Below are 19,522 nucleotides of genomic sequence, written 5' to 3'. Positions count from 1 at the left end.
CAGTAAAGGCATAAGTATTGGCCCCCGCCCCATAATACAGACATACATGACGCCCCATCCTGCTTTTCACTAATAATATCCTCTGTCCTGGGCCCCTTCCAGTAATAATATCCTTGATCCTGCACCCCTTTCGGTATTATGTCTCCCATCCCGCACCCCTTTCGATATTATGTCTCCTATCCCACACCCCGTTTGGTATTATGTCTCCCATCCCGCATCCCTTTTAGTATTATGTCTCCCATCCGCACCCCTTTTGGTATTGTCTCCCATCTTGCACCCCTTTTAGTATTGTCTCCCATCCGCACCCCTTTTGGTATTATGTCTCCCATCCCGCACCCCTTTTGGTATTATGTCTCCCATCCCGCACCCCTTTTGGTATTATGTCTCCCATCCCGCATCCCTTTTACTATTATATCTCCCATCCGCACCCCTTTTGGTATTATCTCTCCCATCCCGCACCCCGTTTGGTATTATGTCTCCCATCCGCACCCCTTTTGGTATTATGTCTCCCATCCGCACCCCTTTTAGTATTATGTCTCCCATCCCGCACCCCGTTTGGTATTATGTCTCCCATCCCACACCCCGTTTGGTATTATGTCTCCCATCCGCACCCCTTTTGGTATTATGTCTCCCATCCGCACCCCTTTTAGTATTATGTCTCCCATCCCGCACCCCGTTTGGTATTATGTCTCCCATCCCGCACCCCGTTTGGTATTATGTCTCCCATCCGCACCCCTTTTAGTATTATGTCTCCCATCCGCACCCCTTTTAGTATTATGTCTCCCAGCCTGCACCCCTTCCTAGGATAATGTCTTCCATCCTGCCCCTTTTTTAGTATAATATCATCAATTCTATGTAACGCTAGGTACGGGAAAGTACCAAGCGAATGGGGAAAGAAAAGGGAAACCCTGTGTTTACATAAGGGGGAGATAGAGACCCCTAACTAAGCCTACCACTTGGCCCTGTGGTCCGTCACCACCCTAGATAGGTTCCACACGTATGCGTTGAGCCAAATACCTGGCTGACCCTGACATAGGCCCTAGATAGGGAGTAGATGGGATGAGCGCTTATTAGACCCCCCCACTAGGCACTAAAGAAGACGACACAGGTATAACAAACAATGGGAGGAAGGGGAGGGGGGGTAGGGAGGAGTAAATTAGTAACTGATCTATAGAGGACTAAGGGAGAGGAACTGCAAGAACCACAAAGTTTCTCCAGGTGTGAAAGTTAAAAAAAACCCCCAAAAAAACAAAACACGACTGCTTGCACTGAAGATCACCAGCACAGAGTTAGGCCGGTGTCACACTTGCGAGTGCCTCACCCGGCACGGACTCTCACTCATCACGGGAGCGGGTCGGTTGCATACATCTCTATGCATGTGAGACGCTCCTATCCGGAGAGTGTCTGGCCGTGACGGGTGATGCAACGAGATACTCGCAAGTGTGACACCGGCCTAAGGGTGAAGGAGAGCATATAAAGACACCAAGGGAAGCACTGATGAAAAACAGCTGAAAAGGGTGAGGAAAAAAGCAGGGTCCTAAAGGGGAAGGGATGAAAAACAAGCAGAAAAGATCCATACAGCTCTGGCAAAAATTAAGAGACCACTGCAAAATTGTCAGTTTTTCTCTTCATTTTTTTGAGTAAATTATTCTTTTATTCTATAAACCACTGACAAGCCGCATACAAGGTTATCCTGGACAAACAGTGGCTTCCTTCTGCTCAGGCAATGTTCCCCAACTCTGAGGACTGTTTTTTTCCAGCAGGACAATGCACTATGCCACACAGCTAGGTCTATCAATGTGTGGATGAAGGACCACCACATCTAAACCCTGTCATGGCCAGCCCAATCTCCAGACCTGAACCCCATTGAAAACCTCTGGAATATAATCAAGAGGAAGATGGATAGTCACAAGCCATCAAAGAACTACTTACATTTTTTGCACCAGGAGTGGCATAAGGTCACCCAAAAGCAGTGTAATAGACTGGTGTAAAGCAGCCAAGATGAAAGCTGGGATTAATAATCATGGTTATTCCACAAAATATTGATTTCTGAATCTTCCTGATATAAAACATTAGTATTGTTGTTTCTAAATGATTATGGACTTGTTTTCTTTGCATTATTTGTGCATTGTTTTGTTATTTTCACAATTTCTCATTTTCAGAAAAATACAAAATTTATTGCTTGGAAATTCGGAGACGTCGTCAGGAGTTTATAGAATAAAAGAACAATTTACATTTCACTCAAAAATATAAAGAGAAAAATCTGAAAAAAAACTGACAATTTTGCAGCGGTCTCTTAATTGTTGCCAGAGCTGTAGGATTCCAAATACACCAAGCAGTAATAATAGAAGGTCAATGAGCAGTTTGCACAGCCAGATGCTGGCACCATCTATTGCCAGACACCAAGGGACTGTGTCACCCGTGACATCCTGGGCCCCTTCCCGGGATAATGTCCCCCATTCTTGTGCCCCTTGCTGGCATGTCTCCAATCCTGACGCCTTCCTGGAATAATGTCCTTGATATTGCGTTCCTTCACAGTGTACTGTCCCCCATCCAGGGCCCCTGCGCGGTATAATGTCCCCCATCCAGGGCCCCTGCGCGGTATAATGTCCCCCATCCAGGGCCCCTGCGCGGTATAATGTCCCCCATCCAGGGCCCCTGCGCGGTATAATGTCCCCCATCCAGGGCCCCTGCGCAGTATAATGTCCCCCATCCAGGGCCCCTGTGCGGTATAATGTCCCCCATCCAGGGCCCCTGTGCGGTATAATGTCCCTCTTTCTGGGCCCCTGCGCGGTATAATGTCCCTCTTTCTGGGCCCCTGCGCGGTATAATGTCCCCCATCCTGGGCCCCTGTGCGGTATAATGTCTCCCATCCAGGGCCCCTGCGCGGTATAATGTCCCCCATCCAGGGCCCCTGCGCGGTATAATGTCCATCATCCAGGGCCCCTGCGTGGTATAATGTCCCCCATCCAGGGCCCCTGCGTGGTATAATGTCCCCCATCCAGGGCCCCTGCGTGGTATAATGTCCCTCTTTCTGGGCCCCTGCGTGGTATAATGTCCCTCTTTCTGGGCCCCTGCGCGGTATAATGTCCCCCATCCTGGGCCCCTGCGCGGTATAATGTCCCCCATCCTGGGCCCCTGTGCGGTATAATGTCTCCCATCCAGGGCCCCTGCGCGGTATAATGTCCCCCATCCAGGGCCCCTGCGCGGTATAATGTCCCCCATCCAGGGCCCCTGCGCGGTATAATGTCCCCCATCCAGGGCCCCTGCGCGGTATAATGTCCCCCATCCAGGGCCCCTGCGCGGTATAATGTCCCTCTTTCTGGGCTCCTGCGCGGTATAATGTCCCCCATCCTGGGCCCCTGCGCGGTATAATGTCCCTCTTCCTGGGCCCCTGCGCGGTATAATGTCCCCCATCCTGGGCCCCTGCGCGGTATAATGTCCCCCATCCTGGGCCCCTGCGCGGTATAATGTCCCCCATCCTGGGCCCCTGCGCGGTATAATGTCCCCCATCCAGGGCCCCTGTGCGGTATAATGTCCCCCATCCAGGGTCCCTGCGCGGTATAATGTCCCCCATCCAGGGCCCCTGTGCGGTATAATGTCCCCCATCCAGGGCCCCTGCACGGTATAATGTCCTTCTTCCTGGGCCCCTGTGCGGTATAATGTCCCTCTTCCTGGGCCCCTGCGCGGTATAATGTCCCTCTTCCTGGGCCCCTGCGCGGTATAATGTCCCTCTTCCTGGGCCCCTGTGCGGTATAACGTCCCCCTTCCTGGGCCCCTGCGCGCTATAACGTCCGTCAACACAAGCCCCTTCCCGGTGTAAAGGTCACCCAACACTTTTATAATAAAAAATATTCTTCTCATCTTTCACTGCTGCGACAAGAAGCATCCTCTTCTATACCTGGCACAAAGGCAGATAGCAGACATCGGCATGCCAGCTATGGGCGACGCATGAAGTCACTGCTATGCGACGCCCGTGCCTAGCACACCGCCGTCAGCTGCTGCCCTTATTGACTGGCAGCATGTATTGCAGTGTAGGGAGCCGGCGGCTCTCTGCTCCACAATACATTTCAGCTGAATGGGTGACCTCAACAAATGCATCTCCAGATGAAAAAGATGCTGATGTTAGTGAGTCCCCCCCCAGCACAGGCCCGGCTGCACCCTCACCGACTATGATCATTACACTCCTGATTTAGGACGATGACGCTTCCTCCCCTCCATGATGGAGACCAAGTCACAAGGGAAAAGTGAGAACTACCGTATTTTTTTGGATTATAAGACACGCTTTTCCTCCCAAAAATTTGGGAGGAAAATGAGGGGTGTGTCTTAAAATCCAAATATAGCTTTACCTGGGGGTCCTGTCTGTCCGGCAATCGGGTGGCCGGGTGCCTGTGTGCAAGCGGCCGGGTACCTGTGCTTGCGTGCGGGCAGCAGTCAGGTGCATGTACCTGCGTGCGGGCGGCAGCCGGATGCCTGTCGGTGCCGGCTGCCTCTCTGTGCGGGTGGACGGGCGTACTGCTGGCTGACACACTGGGCGTGCGGGTGGCTGTGCAGCAGGTTTCCCAGTGTGTCCGCGGTCTCATTTTCAAATGATGGCGCCAGGAGCGGGCGCGTGCGCAGATAGAGCTCTTGGATGAGAGCTCCATCTGCGCACGCGCCGCTCCAGACGCCATAATTTGAACTGGGACCGCGGACACTGGGACACTCACCGCACCGGCCTGCTGCACCACTCACCCGCCGCCACTACTGACATGCCGCGCCTGCCACCACAGACCCCGCCACCAGCACAACCTCTGCCTCCTGTGACCCCCGCTTTACCACCACTGCTGCTCCCCCTCCGGTAAGAGAACACCGGAGTATAACAGACCCCATTTTTCTTTTTTTATGTCTAAATTTGGGGTGCGTCTTATAATCCGGTGCGTCTTATAAAGCGAAAAATACGGTAAGTGGCTCGGAGAACAAAACATTGATATTTTGGGTCCAGAAACTCCCCAGATCTCAGTCCCATTAAAAACCTGTGATCAATCCTCAAAAAGCAACAAAATCTAGAAAGATAAACTCCGAGCTCTGAGGAGACAAGAACGGTCATCAGTCCGGAGCCGGCGGGGGGCGAGGGGCAGAAATCTGGAGAAATCAGGGGCAGCGCTGGGAATAAAGGGAATTTTGTTTACTTACCGTAAATTCCTTTTCTTCTAGCTCCAATTGGGAGACCCAGACAATTGGGTGTATAGGCTATGCCTCCGGAGGCCGCACAAAGTATTACACTTAAAAGTGTTAAGCCCCTCCCCTTCTGCCTATACACCCCCCGTGCTCCCACGGGCTCCTCAGTTTTGGTGCAAAAGCAAGAAGGAGGAAAAAGAATTATAAACTGGTTTAAAGTAACTTCAATCCGAAGGAATATCGGAGAACTGAAACCATTCAACATGAACAACATGTGTACACAAAAAAACAGGGCGGGTGCTGGGTCTCCCAATTGGAGCTAGAAGAAAAGGAATTTACGGTAAGTAAACAAAATTCCCTTCTTCTTTGTCGCTCCATTGGGAGACCCAGACAATTGGGACGTCCAAAAGCAGTCCCTGGGTGGGTAAAATAATACCTCGTAAGAGAGCCGTAAAACGGCCTCTTCCTACAGGTGGGCAACCGCCGCCTGAAGGACTCGTCTACCTAGGCTGGCATCCGCCGAAGCATAGGCATGCACCTGATAGTGTTTCGTGAAAGTGTGCAGACTCGACCAGGTAGCCGCCTGACACACCTGCTGAGCCGTAGCCTGGTGCCTCAAAGCCCAGGACGCGCCCACGGCTCTGGTAGAATGGGCCTTCAGCCCTGAGGGAACTGGAAGCCCAGCCGAACGGTAAGCTTCGAGAATTGGCTCCTTGATCCACCGAGCCAGGGTTGATTTGGAAGCCTGTGACCCTTTACGCTGGCCAGCGACAAGGACAAAGAGTGCATCCGAGCGGCGCAGGGGCGCCGTACGAGAAATGTAGAGTCTGAGTGCTCTCACCAGATCTAACAAGTGCAAATCCTTTTCACATTGGTGAACTGGATGAGGACAAAAAGAAGGTAAGGAAATATCCTGATTGAGATGAAAGGGGGATACCACCTTAGGGAGAAATTCCGGAACCGGACGCAGAACCACCTTGTCCTGGTGAAAAACCAGGAAAGGGGATTTGCATGACAACGCTGCTAGCTCAGACACTCTCCGAAGAGAAGTGACTGCTACTAGAAAAACCACTTTCTGCGAAAGGCGTGAGAGAGAAATATCTCTCATTGGCTCGAATGGTGGTTTCTGAAGAACCATCAGCACCCTGTTTAGATCCCAGGGTTCTAACGGCCGCTTGTAAGGAGGAACGATGTGACAAACCCCCTGCAGGAACGTGCATACCTGTGGAAGTCTGGCTAGGCGCTTCTGGAAAAACACAGAGAGCGCTGAGACTTGTCCCTTAAGGGAGTCGAGCGACAAACCCTTTTCCAGTCCAGATTGAAGGAAGGACAGAAAAGTGGGCAAGGCAAAAGGCCAGGGAGAAAAACCCTGAGCAGAGCACCACGACAGGAAAATTTTCCACGTCCTGTGGTAGATCTTGGCGGACGTTGGTTTCCTAACCTGTCCCATAGTGGCAATGACGTCTTGAGATAACCCTGAAGACGCTAGGATCCAGGACTCAATGGCCACAGTGTCAGGTTGAGGGCCGCAGAATTCAGATGGAAAAACGGCCCTTGAGATAGCAAGTCTGGTCGGTCTGGTAGTGCCCACGGTTGGCCGACCGTGAGATGCCACAGATCCGGGTACCACGACCGCCTCGGCCAGTCTGGAGCGACGAGGATGACGCGGCGGCAGTCGGCCCTGATCTTGCGTAACACTCTGGGCAACAGTGCCAGCGGAGGAAACACATAAGGGAGCTGAAACTGCGACCAATCCTGAACTAAGGCGTCTGCCGCCAGAGCTCTGGGATCTTGAGACCGTGCCATGAACGTCGGTACCTTGTTCTTGTGCCGGGACGCCATGAGGTCGACGTCCGGCACCCCCCAGCGGCAACAGATCTCCTGAAACACGTCCGGGTGAAGGGACCATTCCCCTGCGTCCATGCCCTGGCGACTGAGATAATCTGCTTCCCAGTTTTCCACGCCCGGGATGTGAACTGCAGAGATGGTGGAGGCCGTGGCTTCCACCCACATCAAAATCCGCCGGACTTCCTGGAAGGCTTGCCGACTGCGTGTGCCGCCTTGGTGGTTGATGTAAGCCACCGCTGTGGAATTGTCCGACTGAATTCTGATCTGCTTGCCTTCCAGCCACTGCTGGAACGCTTTCAGGGCAAGATACACTGCCCGTATTTCCAGAACATTGATCTGAAGCGAGGACTCTTGCTGGGTCCACGTACCCTGAGCCCTGTGGTGGAGAAAAACCGCTCCCCACCCTGACAGACTCGCGTCCGTCGTGACCACCTCCCAGGATGGGGGTAGGAAGGATTTCCCCTTCGATAATGAAGTGGGAAGAAGCCACCACCGAAGGGAAGCTTTGGTCGCCTGAGAGAGGGAGACGTTCCTGTCGAGGGACGTCGGCTTCCTGTCCCATTTGCGTAGGATGTCCCATTGAAGACAACGCAGGTGAAACTGCGCGAAAGGAACTGCCTCCATTGCTGCCACCATCTTCCCCAGGAAGTGCATGAGGCGCCTCAAGGTGTGTGACTGACCTTGAAGGAGAGATTGTACCCCTGTCTGTAGTGAACGCTGCTTGACCAGCGGAAGCTTCACTATCGCTGAGAGGGTATGAAACTCCATGCCAAGGTATGTCAGCGATTGGGCCGGTGTCAGATTTGACTTTGGAAAATTGATGATCCACCCGAAACTCTGGAGAGTCTCCAGGGTAGCGTCGAGGCTGTGTTGGCATGCCTCTAGAGAGGGTGCCTTGATCAACAGATCGTCCAAGTACGGGATCACCGAGTGACCCTGAGAGTGGAGGACCGCTACTACAGTAGCCATAACCTTGGTGAAAACCCGTGGGGCTGTTGCCAGGCCGAACGGCAGTGCCACGAACTGCAGGTGTTCGTTTTCTATGGCGAAGCGCAAGAAGCGCTGGTGCTCTGGAGCAATCGGTACGTGGAGATAAGCATCTTTGATATCGATCGATGCAAGGAAATCTCCTTGGGACATTGAGGCGATGACGGAGCGGAGGGATTCCATCCGGAACCGCCTGGTCTTTACGTGTTTGTTGAGCAGTTTCAGGTCCAGGACAGGTCGGAAAGACCCGTCCTCCTTTGGGACCACAAACAAGTTGGAGTAAAAAACCGTGGCCCTGTTGCTGAAGAGGAACAGGGACCACCACTCCTTCTGCCTTCAGAGTGCCCACCGCCTGCAGAAGAGCCTCGGCTCGCTCGGGAGGCGGGGATGACCTGAAGAATCGAGTCGGGGGACGAGAGGTGAACTCTATCTTGTAACCGTGAGACAGAATGTCTCTCACCCAACGGTCTTTTACCCGTGGCAGCCAGGTGTCGCAAAAGCGGGAGAGCCTGCCACCGACCGAGGATGCGGAGTGAGGAGGCCGAAAGTCATGAGGAAGCCGCTTTGGTAGCGGCACCTCCGGTGGTCTTTTTAGGACGTGACTTAGACCGCAATGCATCAGAGTTCCTTTGATCTTTCTGAGGCCTTTTGGACGAGGAGAATTGGGACCTGCCCGCGCCCCGAAAGGACCGAAACCTCGACTGCCCCTTCCTCTGTTGGGGTATGTTCGGTTTGGGCTGGGGTAAGGATGTATCCTTTCCCTTGGATTGTTTGATGATTTCATCCAAACGCTCGCCAAACAATCGGTCGCCAGAAATTGGCAAACTGGTTAAGCGCTTTTTGGAAACAGAATCTGCCTTCCATTCCCGTAGCCACAAAGCCCTGCGGAGTACCACCGAATTGGCGGCTGCAACCGCCGTACGGCTCGCAGAGTCCAGGACAGCATTAATAGCGTAAGACGCAAATGCCGACGTCTGAGTGGTTATGGACGCCACCTGTGGCGCGGACGTGCGTGTGGCTGCGTCAATTTGCGCTTGACCTGCTGAGATAGCTTGTAGCGCCCATACGGCTGCGAATGCTGGGGCAAAAGAAGCGCCGATAGCTTCATAGATGGATTTCAACCAGAGCTCCATCTGCCTGTCAGTGGCATCTTTGAGTGAAGCCCCATCTTCCACTGCAAGTATGGATCTAGCCGCCAGTCTGGAGATTGGAGGATCCACTTTGGGACACTGAGCCCAACTTTTGACCACGTCAGGGGGAAAGGGATAACGTGTATCCTTAAGGCGCTTAGAAAAACGCTTATCTGAACAAGCATGGTGATTCTGGACTGCCTCTCTGAAATCAGAGTGGTCCAGAAACATACTCGGTGTACGCTTGGGAAACCTGAAACGGAATTTCTCCTGCTGAGAAGCTGACTCCTCCACCGGAGGAGCTGAGGGAGAAATATCCAACATACGATTGATGGACGCAATAAGGTCGTTCACTATGGCGTCCCCGTCCGGAGTATCAAGATTGAGAGCGGCCTCAGGATCAGAATCCTGATCAGCTGTCTCTGCATCATCAACCAGCGATTCCCCTCGCTGAGACCCTGCACAATATGATGATGTCGAGGGAAAATCTAAGCGAGCTCGCTTAGTCGGTCTGGGGCTGGGGTCTGTGTCAGAACCCTCAGCCTGGGATCCATGAGATACCCCGGGAGGACATTGTTGGTCCAGCTGAGGTGGGCCAGGGAACAAAGAATCAACAGAGTCCCTGTGCTGAGATACCGGCCTGTACTGCAAGGCTTCTAGTATCTGAGCCATAGTCTCAGAGTTTTGCAAACTCCGTCCCTGTCACCTGAACAGTGTTAGCAGGTGGCTCCCCCTGGGCCCCCCCTAGCAGAGGCTCTGGCTGAGCAAGTGCCACAGGGGCCGAACAGTGCACACAATGAGGGTCAGTGGAACCTGCCGGTAGCGGGGTCGTACATGCGGCGCAGGCAACATAATAAGCCTGTGTTTTGGCACCCCTGCCTTTCGTGGGCGCCATGCTATTATCTTCCCTGAGCAACACAATAGGGTATATAGCCAGAAATCAACTGTGCACCATACAGTGTAAAATAAACATATAATGTTACACTACTGCACAATGGGGCTAGCACCACAGGTGCTGCTTACCACCCGCTTAAAGCGGTTGTGAGGCCACCAGAGTCCCTGCCTGGGTCTCCCAGACTTTGTCCCCCTCTGCAGCGTCCGAGGAGCTGACAGGAATGGCTGCCGGCGTCCTGAGGAGAGGAGGGAGCCGTGGGCGTGACCCAGAAAGAGCGGGAACTGGTGCCCGCACTGTGCACAGTGAGGGGGGTGGAGTATGCAAAGCATGCTCCAGCCCTCCGTGCTGCTCGTTCTGTGCAGCGTCCCGCCCTTCCCCTGCCTGTCAGGGCTGGGGGTGGGAGGAAAGGAAACTAGGCCGCAAAAAAGCCGGGGACTCTAGTAATAAACGCGGCCGCCGTAAAAGCGCGGCCGCGTGGAAGTCCCCGGCGCACTACAAGTCCCAGCCGCGCCGCAGTGTTTCCATGGCAGCGGCGGTCAGTGCGGCAGTCCCTATACATAAACACACTCAGCAACGCTGAGTGTATAATGGCACATATTAACCCGGTCAGCGCCGCGGTCCCCGGTGCACTAGCACACCCAGCAAAGCTGGAGTGTTGCTGTGCGCGGTCCCCACCGGGATACAGAGTACCTCCAAGTAGCAGGGCCATGTCCCTGAACGATACCCGGCTCCTATCCAGCAGGCTCCACAGGAGTTGTGGATGAAGCACGGTCTCAGTGCCTGGAGACCGATAGGATCCCACTTCCACCAGAGCCCTGAGGGGGATGGGGAAGGAAAACAGCATGTGGGCTCCAGCCTCCGTACCCGCAATGGATACCTCAACCTTACAACACCGCCGAGAAGAGTGGGGTGAGAAGGGAGCATGCTGGGGGCTCTATATGGGCCCACTTTTCTTCCATCCGACATGGTCAGCAGCTGCTGCTGACCACTCTCTGAAGCTGTGCGTGCATGTCTGACCTCCTTCGCACAAAGCAAAAAACTGAGGAGCCCGTGGGAGCACGGGGGGTGTATAGGCAGAAGGGGAGGGGCTTAACACTTTTAAGCGTAATACTTTGTGCGGCCTCCGGAGGCATAGCCTATACACCCAATTGTCTGGGTCTCCCAATGGAGCGACAAAGAAACTCAGTCTGTACGGAACCTTCATGTATTTTTGAATAAAATGTAACAACTGATGGCTGTTGCTATGGTTACCAGCGTTCAAAAATAAACATTCCGAGCAAAAGACACTGAAGCTGCGAAGTGTGAAAATTGAAAAATGTCACAGGATTAAGGGGTCTGGGGTGGTCTAACTACCGTATTTTTCGTTTTATAAGACGCACCGGATTATAAGACGCACCCCAAAATTAGAGGGAAATAAAAAAGGTAAAAAAAGAAGGGAATTTTGTTCCTTTTCTTCTAGCTCTTATTGGGAGACCCAGACGATTGGGTGTATAGCACTGCCTCCGGAGGCCACACAAAGCAATTACACTAAAAAGTGTAAGGCCCCTCCCCTTCTGGCTATACACCCCCAGTGGGATCACTGGCTCACCAGTTTTAGTGCAAAAGCAAGAAGGAGGAAAGCCAATAACTGGTTTAAACAAATTCACTCCGAAGTAACCTCGGAGAACTGAAAACCGTTCAACATGAACAACATGTGTACCCGCAAACAAACCAAAAATCCCGAAGGACAACAGGGCGGGTGCTGGGTCTCCCAATAAGAGCTAGAAGAAAAGGAATTTACGGTAAGTAACAAAATTCCCTTCTTCTTCGGCGCTCTATTGGGAGACCCAGACGATTGGGACGTCCAAAAGCTGTCCCTGGGTGGGTAAAGAAATACCTCATGTTAGCGCTGCGAAGACAGCCCTCCCCTACGGGGAGGCAACTGCCGCCTGCAGGACTCTTCTACCTAGGCTGGCGCCCGCCGAAGCATAGGTATGCACCTGATAATGTTTGGTGAAAGTGTGCAGACTCGACCAGGTAGCTGCCTGGCACACCTGTTGAGCCGTAGCCTGGTGTCGCAATGCCCAGGACGCACCCACGGCTCTGGTAGAATGGGCCTTCAGCCCTGATGGAACCGGAAGCCCAGCAGAACGGTAGGCTTCAAGAATTGGTTCTTTGATCCATCGAGCCAGGGTGGCCTTAGAAGCCTGCGACCCTTTGCGCTTACCAGCGACAAGGACAAAGAGTGCATCCGAGCGGCGCAGGGGCGCTGTGCGGGAAATGTAGATTCTGAGTGCTCTCACCAGATCTAACAAATGTAAATCCTTCTCATACCGATGAACTGCATGAGGACAAAACGAAGGCAAAGAGATATCCTGATTAAGATGAAAAGAGGATACCACCTTCGGGAGAAACTCCTGAATGGGGCGCAGCACTACCTTGTCGTGGTGGAAGACCAGGAAGGGAGCCTTGGAAGACAGCGCTGCTAGCTCAGACACTCTCCGAAGAGATGTGATCGCTACCAGAAAAGCCACTTTCTGTGATAGTCTAGAAAGTGAAACCTCCCTCAGAGGCTCGAAGGGCGGCTTCTGGAGGGCAACTAGTACCCTGTTCAGATCCCATGGATCTAACGGCCGCTTGTACGGGGGAACGATATGGCAAACCCCCTGTAGGAACGTGCGCACCTTAGAAAGTCGTGCTAGACGCTTCTGAAAAAAGACGGATAGCGCCGAGACTTGCCCTTTAAGGGAGCCGAGCGACAAACCTTTTTCTAACCCAGATTGCAGGAAAGAAAGAAGGGTAGGTAATGCAAATGGCCAGGGAGACACTCCCTGAGCAGAGCACCAGGATAAAAATATCCTCCACGTTCTGTGGTAGATCTTAGCAGACGTGGGCTTCCTAGCCTGTCTCATGGTGGCAACGACCCCTTGGGATAAGCCTGAAGACGCTAGGATCCAGGACTCAATGGCCACACAGTCAGGTTCAGGGCCGCAGAATTCCGATGGAAAAAAGGCCCTTGGGACAGTAAGTCTGGTTGGTCTGGTAGTGCCCACGGATGGCCGACCGTGAGATGCCACAGATCCGGATACCACGCCCTCCTCGGCCAGTCTGGAGCGACGAGTATGACGCGGCTGCAGTCGGATCTGATCTTGCGTAGCACTCTGGGCAAGAGTGCCAGAGGTGGAAACACATAAGGGAGCCGGAACTGCGACCAATCTTGCACTAGGGCGTCTGCTGCTAGAGCTCTTTGATCGCGAGACCGTGCCATGAAGGTTGGGACCTTGTTGTTGTGCCGGGACGCCATTAGGTCGACGTCCGGCCTTCCCCATCGGCGACAGATTTCCTGAAACACGTCCGGGTGAAGGGACCATTCCCCTGCGTCCATGCCCTGGCGACTGAGGAAGTCTGCTTCCCAGTTTTCTACGCCGGGGATGTGAACCGCGGATATGGTGGAGGCCGTGGCTTCCACCCACATCATAATCCGCCGGACTTCCTGGAAGGCTTGCCGACTGCGTGTCCCCCCTTGGTGATTGATGTATGCCACCGCTGTGGAGTTGTCCGATTGAATTCGGATCTGCTTCCCTTCCAGCCACTGTTGGAAGGCTAGTAGGGCAAGATACACTGCTCTGATTTCCAGAACATTGATCTGAAGGGTGGACTCCTGCTGAGTCCACGTACCCTGAGCCCTGTGGTGGAGAAACACTGCTCCCCACCCTGACAGACTCGCGTCTGTCGTGACCACCGCCCAGGACGGTGGTAGGAAGGATCTTCCCTGTGATAATGAGGTGGAAAGGAGCCACCACTGCAGAGAGTCCTTGGCCGTCTGGGAAAGGGAGACTTTCCTGTCCAGGGATGTTGACTTCCCGTCCCATTGGCGGAGAATGTCCCATTGAAGTGGACGCAGATGAAACTGCGCAAACGGAACCGCCTCTATTGCCGCCACCATCTTCCCGAGGAAGTGCATGAGGCGTCTTAAGGAGTGCGACTGACTTTGAAGGAGAGCCTGCACCCCAGTCTGTAGAGACCGCTGCTTGTCCAGCGGAAGCTTCACTATCGCTGAGAGAGTATGAAACTCCATGCCAAGATACGTTAGTGATTGGGTCGGTGACAGATTTGACTTTGGGAAGTTGATGATCCACCCGAACGCCTGGAGAGTCTCCAGTGCAACATTCAGGCTGAGTTGGCATGCCTCTTGAGAGGGTGCCTTGACCAGTAGATCGTCCAAGTAAGGGATCACCGAATGTCCCTGAGAATGCAAGACTGCTACCACTGCCGCCATGATCTTGGTGAACACCCGAGGGGCTGTCGCCAGACCAAATGGCAGAGCTACGAACTGGAGATGGTCGTCTCCTATCACGAAGCGTAGAAAGCGTTGGTGCTCTGTAGCAATCGGCACGTGGAGATAAGCATCTTTGATGTCTATTGATGCTAGGAAATCTCCTTGAGACATTGAGGCAATGACTGAGCGGAGGGATTCAATCCGGAACCGCCTGGCGTTCACATGCTTGTTGAGCAGTTTTAGGTCCAGAACAGGACGGAAGGAGCCGTCCTTTTTTGGAACCACAAAGAGATTGGAGTAAAATCCTCGCCCCCGTTCCTGAGGGGGGACAGGGATCACGACTCCTTCTGCTCTTAGAGAGTCCACCGCCTGCAGCAGGGCATCTGCTCGGTTGGGGTGTGGGGAGGTTCTGAAGAACCGAAGTGGAGGCCGAGAACTGAACTCGATTCTGTACCCGCGAGACAAAATGTCTGTTACCCACCGGTCTTTGACCTGTGACAGCCAAATGTCGCAAAAGCGGGAGAGCTTGCCACCGACCGAGGATGCGGAGGGAGGAGGCCGAAAGTCATGAGGTAGCCGCTTTGGAAGCGGTTCCTCCATTCGCTTTCCTGGGGCGTGAGTGAGCCCGCCAGGAATCTGAGCTCCCTTGTTCTTTCTGAGTCCTTTTGGACGAGGAGAATTGGGCCTTGCCCGAGCCTCGAAAGGACCGAAACCTCGACTGCCACTTTTTCTGTTGAGGTTTACTTGCTCTGGGCTGTGGTAAGGAAGAGTCCTTACCCTTGGACTGTTTTATGATTTCAGCCAATGGCTCACCAAACAGTCTGTCTCTGGATAATGGCAGGCTGGTTAAGCATTTTTTGGAACCAGCATCTGCTTTCCAGTCCTTTAACCACAAGGCTCTGCGCAAAACCACAGAATTGGCGGACGCCATAGCGGTACGGCTCGTAGATTCTAGGACAGCATTGATAGCATAGGTCGCAAACGCAGACATTTGCGAAGTTAGGGACGCCACCTGCGGTACTGCTGGATGTATGATAGCATCCACCTGTGCTAAACCAGCTGAAATAGCTTGGAGTGCCCACACGGCCGCGAATGCTGGAGCAAACGACGCGCCGATAGCTTCATAGACAGATTTCAACCAAAGGTCCATCTGTCTGTCGTTGGCATCTTTAAGTGAAGCGCCATCCTCTACTGCGACTATGGATCTAGCCGCAAGCTTGGAAATTGGGGGATCCACCTTTGGACACTGGGTCCAGCGTTTGGCCACCTCAGAGGGAAAAGGATAACGGGTATCCTTAGAACGTTTAGAGAAACGCTTGTCTGGATGAGCGTCGTGTTTCTGGATCGATTCTCTGAAGTCAGAGTGGTCCAAAAAAGCACTTAATTTACGCTTGGGATACAGGAAATGGAACTTCTCCTGCTGGGCAGCTGCCTCCTCTGCTGAAGGAGCTGGGGGAGAAATATCCAACAGTCTATTAATTGCCGATATAAGGTCATTAACCATGGCGTCACCATCAGGGGCATCCAGATTGAGAGGGGCCTCAGGATTAGAATCCTGATCACCGTCCTCAGTCTCGTCACAGAGAGACTCCTCTCGCTGAGACCCTGAGCAGTGTGATGACGTGGAGGGTCTTTCCCAGCGAGCTCGCTTAGGCTGCCTGGGACTGTCGTCTGAGTCAGAGACTTCAGCCTGTGATGCTTGAGACCCCCTTGAAGTATGGATTAGTTCCAACTGAGGGGGACCGGAGAGCATAGACACAGCAGTGTCCATGGTCTGAGTAACTGGCCTGGACTGCAAGGTCTCCAGGATTTTAGTCATAGTCACAGACATTTTATCAGCAAAAACTGCAAAGTCTGTCCCCGTCACCGGGGCAGGGTTCACAGGCGTCTCTGCCTGGGCTACCACCACCATAGGCTCTGGCTGACGAAGTGCCACTGGGACTGAACATTGCACACAATGTGAGTCATTGGAGCCTGCTGGTAGATCAGCCCCACATGCAGTACAAACAGTGTACACAGCCTGTGCCTTGGCACCCTTGCGTTTTGCGGATGACATGTTGCTGCCTCCTCAGAGCAGTACAGGGTGTCCAGCCAAGAAGCGACCTTACAGTGCAACTATATATATATATATATATATATATATATATATATATGGTACCAAGAAAAAAGTACACTAATATAACACTGAGGCACTAGTGGGGCCAGCACTAAAGTGCTGCTTACCGCCCGCTTAGGAGCGGGTGTGTGGTCGCCGAAATCCCTTTAGTCTGGGTCTCCCAGAGCCTGCTGCCTTTCCCCAGCCAGACTGCATGTGTAATGGCTGCCGGCGTCCTTGTGGAGAGGGGGGGCGGGCCCTGGGCGTATACAGACGAAGAGCGGGAAGCCTGCTTCCCACTGTGCCTAGTGAGAGGGCTGGAGCATGTAAATAAAGCTCCAGCCCTCGGCGCTGCCAATTGAGCAGCGTCTCTCCCCTACCCTGATTGACAGGGTGGGGGCGGGAACGAAGCGGCGCTAGGCCGCAGAAGCCGGGGGCTAAAGTTAGAAGCGCCGCCGCCGTAAAAGCGCGGTCGGCGCAAAGTCCCCGGCGCACCACAAGTCGCAGCTGCGCCGCCGCTCCAGGAGTGGTCGGCGCAGTAGTTCCCAACATGTAACGTCACTCAGCAAAGCTGCAGTGACCTAACCCCAGCGCACAGCGCTACTGTCCCCGGCGCACTATAACGCTCAGCAAGCCTTGAGAGTGTCCGTGCCTGCCGGGGACACAGAGTACCTGAATGATGCAGGGCCTTGTCCCTGACTGTACTCATGCTCCAAATCCAGCAGGTTCTCTGGGTCTGTGGATGGACCCCGCCTCAGGGCTTGGGGGCCGGCAAGATCCCACTTCCACAGAGCCCCTCAGGGGGATGTGGAAGGAAAACAGCATGTGGGCTCCAGCCTCTGTACCAGCAATAGGTACCTCAACCTTACAAGCACCACCGCGGGTGAGAAGGGAGCATGCTGGGGGCCCTATATGGGCCCTCTTTTCTTCCATCCGATATAGCCAGCAGCTACTGCTGACTACAAACAGTGGAGCTATGCGTGGATGTCTGACCTCCTTCGCACAAAGCAGAAAACTGGTGAGCCAGTGATCCCACTGGGGGTGTATAGCCAGAAGGGGAGGGGCCTTACACTTTTTAGTGTAATTGCTTTGTGTGGCCTCCGGAGGCAGTGCTATACACCCAATCGTCTGGGTCTCCCAATAGAGCGCCGAAGAAAAATAAATATGGGGTCCGTTTTATAATCTAGTGGTGTCTTACCAGGGAGGGGGGGCAGCAGCGGAGCGGGGGGGGGGGTCACAGGAGGCAGGGGCGGTGCTGGAGTACTGCAAGTAGTATAGAGGGGGGGCCAGATACTCACTGCAGGTGCTGCTCTGCACGGGGCAGGTGATGGAGCAGTCGCGCAGAGCGGAGGAGCCGAGCAGAGCGGAGTCGTCGAGCGCCGAGCAGAGCGGAGTCGTCGAGCGCCGAGCAGAGCGGAGTCGTCGAGCGCCGAGCAGAGCGGAGTCGTCGAGCGCCGAGCAGAGCGGAGTCGTCGAGCGCCGAGCAGAGCGGAGTCGTCGAGCGCCGAGCAGAGCGGAGTCGTCGAGCGCCGAGCAGAGCGGAGACGTCGAGCGCCGAGCAGAGAGGAGTCGTCGAGCAGAGAGGAGTCGTCGAGCGCCGAGCAGAGAGGAGTCGTCGAGCGCCGAGCAGAGAGGAGTCGTCGAGCGCCGAGCAGAGAGGAGTCGTCGAGCGCCGAGCAGAGAGGAGTCGTCGAGCGCCGAGCAGAGAGGAGTCGTCGAGCGCCGAGCAGAGAGGAGTCGTCGAGCGCCGAGCAGAGAGGAGTCGTCGAGCGCCGAGCAGAGAGGAGTCGTCGAGCGCCGAGCAGAGAGGAGTCGTCGAGCGCCGAGCAGAGAGGAGTCGTCGAGCGCCGAGCAGAGAGGAGTCGTCGAGCGCCGAGCAGAGAGGAGTCGTCGAGCGCCGAGCAGAGAGGAGTCGTCGAGCGCCGAGCAGAGAGGAGTCGTCGAGCGCCGAGCAGAGAGGCGTCGTCGAGCGCCGAGCAGAGAGGAGTCGTCGAGCGCCGAGCAGAGAGGAGTCGTCGAGCGCCGAGCAGAGAGGAGTCGTCGAGCGCCGAGCAGAGAGGAGTCGTCGAGCGCCGAGCAGAGAGGAGTCGTCGAGCGCCGAGCAGAGAGGAGTCGTCGAGCGCCGAGCAGAGAGGAGTCGTCGAGCGCCGAGCAGAGCGGAGGAGTCGAGCGCCGAGCAGAGCGGAGGAGTCGAGCGCCGAGCAGAGCGGAGGAGTCGAGCGCCGAGCAGAGCGGAGGAGTCGAGCGCCGAGCAGAGCGGAGGAGTCGAGCGCCGAGCAGAGCGGAGGAGTCGAGCGCCGAGCGGAGGAGTGGAGGAGCCGAGCGCCGAGCAGAGCGCCAAGCAGAGCGGAGGAGCCGTGCACAGAATAGAGCGGTGCCGCCTGATGCACAGAACAGCGTCGCACAGAACAGCAGCGCCGGCAGCACAGTGCATTGCTCGGAGCATCTACCCTGCCTCCTTTGTCGCCTCTGCACAACCATCCGGTAACCTACATTTGGATTTTAAGACGCACCCCTCATTTTCCTTCCAAAGTTTTGGGAGGAAAAGTGTGTCTTATAATCCGAAAAATACGGTAACCCCTTCTGAATTTATTAGGAGGTCTGGCCTCAATTGGGGGCTGGTTTTGGGGCTAAAGAGGGGTCAAGTCTTTGGGTTTAATTGCTGTGGTTATGGGGCTCTATTAGAAGAGGTGAATTGTCAGGAGTCTTCATTAGGTAATGTCAGGTTATTATATAATTAGGGGTCTGGTCTGGGTTAGGGGGTCTGGTCTAGGATCCGTATTACATTGGGGAGGATTGTATAGACTCAGCGGTTCGGGAATCATTTTTGGGGGTTCTGAATGGGGCAATTCAGTCCTATGGCTGCCCCACGGTGAGCGACAACCCTTGTGGGGGCGGCCATATTGGTTGTCTTCCAACTTTTCCAGACGCGGACGCGACCTCTAATCCAGGAATAAGGCGGCGTGTAAATAATTAACAAGGAAGGCTTTATTATTTGCCAGTAGCATTGCTAATTGCACAAAACTCCCTCCCCTCCCCCTCCCCCATATACCACACTATTTTCCAATGACAAAAACTTTGAATTATAAAACATAAAAGCCCCTCCCCTTTCACAAGGCCCCTCCCCCAATACCCCCCTCCCACCCCCC

This window comes from Anomaloglossus baeobatrachus, chromosome 7 (genome assembly GCF_048569485.1).
Source record: "Anomaloglossus baeobatrachus isolate aAnoBae1 chromosome 7, aAnoBae1.hap1, whole genome shotgun sequence".
Taxonomy (NCBI): domain Eukaryota; kingdom Metazoa; phylum Chordata; class Amphibia; order Anura; family Aromobatidae; genus Anomaloglossus; species Anomaloglossus baeobatrachus.
Note: the sequence above shows the minus strand (reverse complement) of the source record.